We start from the raw sequence: 5,400 nt of genomic DNA on the forward strand, positions 1-5,400 counted from the left end.
GTGGGGACCTGAAGAGAGGAGAGGGAAGCCGAGGCTTCCCCAGAGTGGATGGGGCAGATAGCAAATTGAAGAGATGGGGACAGTTAGGGGTTCCGAAGACTTCCTGGAAATGGCGGGTCCTTGGATGGTGCTGCTCAAGAGAAAAAACAATGAAGCCATCACAGACTTTGAAAGAAATATGAAAAGTCAAAACCCTGAGCCAGATCGAGAGTGGCACTCCCCTTTCCACTCAGCGCCCTTCCTGCGGAGCAGCCAGTTCCATCCAACATGCCTTCCCCAAGAAAAGAGAGAGACACATGAGAAAGAAACCTCACCCTCCAGCCAAGCCAGTTAACAAGGCAGGCACACTCCACACTCCCAGCGGCCTCCTTAGCTGCAGCCCTATTGTCAGTTGTCAGCACTCTGCCTGTTTTCTTTTTTGTTTTTTGGGGTTTTTTGTTTTTTGTTTTTTTGTTTTTTGAGATGGAGTCTCGCTCTGTTGCCCAGGCTGGAGTGCAATGGTGTGATCTGGGCTCACTGCAACCGCTGCCTGCCAGGCTCAGGTGATTCTCCTGCCGGAGCCTCCCAAGTAGCTGGGATTATAGGCACCAGCCACCACATCCAGCTAATTTTTGTACTTTTAGTAGACACGAGGTTTTACCACGTTGGCCAGGTTGGTCTGGAACGCCTGACCTCAGTGATCTACCCGCCTCGGCATCCCAAAGTGACTCTGCCTGTTTTCTAATTCCATGCAGCAACAGGCAGCCGTGTCGCTGAACTGTTGCCACTTGTTAACCAGGCCCCACTTCCTCCAGAAAAATAAGATTTTCCTGACCTTCCTGAAAGCTTCCTCCTGCTGCCTCCTGGAAGTCCAGAATTCCATGAAGAGTGTCTGCAGGGGTCTAAGCTCTCACCAGTACACTCCCCAGAATTCCTCCAATTCCTCACCTTCCACCTACTCCCCAGTTTCAAAGGTTCTTTTATATTGCAGGGGTCGTCTTGGCAGCACCTCACTTCCAGGTACTGATCTCTGCATCAGTTACATTTTGCTGCATCACAAATTACCCCAAACCTTAGCAGCTGGGAAAAACAGGCATTTATTACCTGAGTTTCTGTGGGTGGGGAACAGGTGTAGCTCCTGTGGGTCCTCTGGCTCCAGGCAGCTCACACAGTGACTGGGGCTGGGCTCTTGTCCCCAGAGCATGACAGGGTGCACACTCCTGAGGCCCAGTTCTTCACCATGTGGTCTTGCCATAGCATTGCCTCCCAAATGGCCACTGGCTTCCCCCAGGCCAAGAGGCCCAACAGCAAACAAGAAAAGCACCCAAGACAGAAGCCACAGTCTTTCTATGACCTAAACTCAACCGTGTCACCTGCCAGTTTGCTGTATTCTACTCATCAGGAGTGAGTCACTAAAGCTCAGCCCACACCCAGGGGAGGGACCACCCAAGGTCACCACAGGGGCAGGAGTGACCTCGGAAAATCTCCCAGGCATAGAAAGCTTGTTTCTAGATTGAAAGGGCACCCCGCGTGCTCAGAGAAGTGAAGGAGCCTGGTCTAAAACCAGGCACTTCATCAGGAGCCTGCAGCACAGCCAAGAGAGAACACCGTCCAGGTGTCCCTAAGGAAACAGGACATGTTTCACACACAGACATACACAGAAACATAAATACACATACACACATATGTGTATGCAGAAACCACACACACACACAGACTCACACTACACACAGACACACACAGAAACAAATACACATAAACACAGTCACACAAACACACATACACACATGCATTACACATAAACACATAGAAACACACTACCCACAGACAGACATAGAAGCAAATGTGCATAAACACATTCACACACACACACATGTACACAGAAACACATGCATACACACAAACACTACACACAGACCCACATAGAAACAAACAGTCACACAAACATGCATACACACATGCATTACACATAAACACACATACACATAGTCATACATAGAAACAAATACACATAAACACATCACACAAACACACATATACACAAATGCATGTACACACACATACACACTACACATGTAGAAGCAAATATGCATTAACACAGTCATACCAACACACATACACACAAACACACATGTACACACAACCACATATACGCATAAACTCACTACACACAGACATTGAAACCAATACACATAAACACATTCACACACACATATACACACAAATATACACATATAAACACATACTACACATAGATACATGGAAACAGTAATACACACACCTACAGACACATAAATCCATACACACACACGCACACACACAGGAAACACACACAAATACACCCATCTCCACCAAGTTGTCCTCAGCCCAGTCATCTGGAGAGAGCCATGTGCTCAGCATGCCGACTGGACCCAGGTGCCGTCCCCTGAGCCCACCCCCTCCTCAGGTTCCCTGCCAAGGCGGCTCCACAGGAGACTGAAGGAAACACATGGGCAGATCTTGCTAGTCCTGGAGTTTCAGAAAAAAGTTTAAATAACTGTTGACAGAGTTGGGGGGCACAATAAAAAGCACCTGTGTAGAAGTGGGCGTGGACTGAGACACTGTGGGGAGGCAGGAATTGCATTGTTGGTTCTCTGCAGGTAGCAGAGAGGAGGGGAACTAGGCATTGCAGGACTCCTGATTATCCAGCAGGGATTAGAAATATTTACAGTGATTGAAGTTATATGTGCTGTGCTGAGTCGAATGCCAACGAGCCTACCAAACACCAACCAAAGAGTTTTGCCTTAACCCGCTGTGGGGCATGTGTACCACTGAGCTTGTCTTTGCTCAAGCTGCACGAGTCGGTGCCTGGAGATCTGGCAGGTCTGCAGTATCAGCCCTGCACCCCAGAAGGCCAGCTCAGGAGCCCCTGCTCCAAAGTGGCCGCCAGCTCAGCCAGCTCTTCTTCTTAAAATCATATTGTTTTTGTGCTCGTATTTTCTCCTGTCCTAAAATGTCGAGCACCTTCACTCCTTGAGCGAAAGGATGGTAGCAGAAGACACAGTGGACCCCATAAGTCTGCACTCTGTGAGGCACATAACCCTGCACTGTTGGGCGTTGGCCATGAGGACGGTGCTATTTGGGGCTTTTTTGCTTCCCTTAGCCCAAAAAACCCAGCCTGTGCCCTGCTCACTCCGGCACAGCCCATGGGTGTTTGGAATGTGTAACGAACATCTTCTCCGGCATTTGAGGGCACAAATGGCTTCAAGCTGAGATAAATCACAGAGAGAGGCTCCCTGGCACAGTTTGGCACATGTCTAGAATTTCATTTCCCTCCAGGCGCTGGGTTTCTGGCCCTCAACTCCTTGTCTTTGTCCCAATGGAAAGGGACAGTTCTTGTTATCTGTGTTATTTTCACATTTGCCTAGACTCAACCCTTCCAGCATGGCTGTCCCTAGAGGAAGGGTCTTTTGCCTACCAGGTCCGTGGGTCACACTTTTGTTTTCAGGTTGTCTAGGACTCATTAAACTTGAGAATGGGCTGGCTCTTCCCTGAATTTGGCTCTCAGAAAATCTCTGACTAACATTTCTGCTATTCCCCTTCCTTCGACCGATCACAGTGCTTCCGCCGCTGCCAGGCTGCTAGGATCAACACCTCTTTCTTCCTGTCTCCTCCTACCCGCTGCTCCATCACACTGTGTTCCAACTAGTCAGGCAGCTGCCTCGGCCCCCAAGCTGTGAGATCCTGCAAGAGATACCACATCTCGGTTTCCCCAGCGTCTGGCATGTTCCCCAGCACAGACTAGGCTTGTCTGTAACTTCTGATGGAGGTCTAAATGGGGGACCGAAGAGGACTAGAAAGCTAGATGTCACTGTGGATGACCGTGTTAGATATAATCACAGAGGATATGGAATTGAACTAACTTTTGAAAGATGGGTAGGAGTTTGCTCAAAGCAAGAGAAAGGGAGGTATTCCATCCACAGAATAATGGCCCATCGAGGTAGGAACTGAATGCTGGTCCATGAAAAGCTAGGCATGACCAGAATAGAACTGAGTAGAGTGCAGAGGTTCATACAGCTACATGCATGAGGTCAGACCCAACTGTGGTGAGTCTCAGACTCCAGGAAACAAAGTCAGGTTTTATGAGCAGCAATAGGGAGTCACTATATTATTTGCAGTCATCCAGAGAAATAAAACCAATAGTATGTATATATATAGATGAGTGAATTACATATATGTGTATGCGCATGCATGCGTGTTTGTGTGATATACATGGGGGGAGGGAGACAAGAGGGAGAATGCTATCAAGGAACTTGCTCATGCAGTATTGGAGGCTGGCAAGTCTAAGATCTGCAGGGCAAGCCAGCAGGCCACAGACTTAGGGAAAAGTTGATGTTGCAGTCCTGAGTTCAAAGCCCCTCTGGAGGCAGAATCCTCTCTCCTCTCAAGGCCTTCCGCTGACTGGATGAGGCTCAACCACTATAGAAGCCCAACTGCTTTACTCAAAGTCTACTGACTTAAGTGTTTATCTCATCTAAAAATTGCCTTCACAGCAACATCAAAACAGATTGGTCAAACGCGGAGTACCATGGCCCAGCCAATTGGACACATAAGTTAAACCATCACAGTCACTATACATTTCTGAGCCAGGGAGTAACAGCAACAATAAAACTTTAGAACTGGAGTATACTGAACGTGGCTCTTTAGGAAGAGTTCTCTAACAGTACAGAGTTTTATCAACAGCATCATAAAAATACTTATTAAATCACCACTATGTTTCTGGCACCACCCTAGGTCTTTTAGCAAGGGAGATTCTCTCTTCAAAGAAAAGAATAAGCAGATAAGAAATTATAGTCAATATAAGTTGGAATGGACAGCTCAGTTCATAAATTATCTGCAGGCTTTTCTTTTTCCTCCTTTTGATATGTCCTCCCCTTTAATAGCTTCAAGAAGGGGAGGACAGAGAAATTTAAAAGATTTTATCAAGATGCCATCACTACTGGTGACCTTGGCATGTCCACTTCAATGAAAGATTGACCAGATCAGAATTTAAGATTGAAGAAGTTTGTTGTTCATGATAGCGCCTGCTTTCAGTTAATTACTCCTGTCTTATTTTATAACTCATAGGTAAGATTGGTGATAGTAACAAAAGAACAATAAATCTATGTACCATAATATCTTGCCCTAAGTGTATAAAAATTAAGGTCATGAAACTAAGCTGCACTGTATAAGGACATATATGAAGAAAAACAAGGCAATACTACCCAGCGACATCTGAATAATGTCTATCTCTACAGGAGAAGAAAAAAGCAGGAACAGAAAGGTGGCTTTCTAGGGTGCTGAAATGTTCTTCCTCTGGTTGTTGGTTACATACATGTTCATTTTATTATAGTTTTAAGTGTACATATATTCTTATACTTTAATGTTTGCTTATAATTTAAA

The sequence above is a fragment of the Macaca fascicularis genome, chromosome 4, assembly GCF_037993035.2.
Source record: "Macaca fascicularis isolate 582-1 chromosome 4, T2T-MFA8v1.1".
In the NCBI taxonomy this organism is placed as follows: domain Eukaryota; kingdom Metazoa; phylum Chordata; class Mammalia; order Primates; family Cercopithecidae; genus Macaca; species Macaca fascicularis.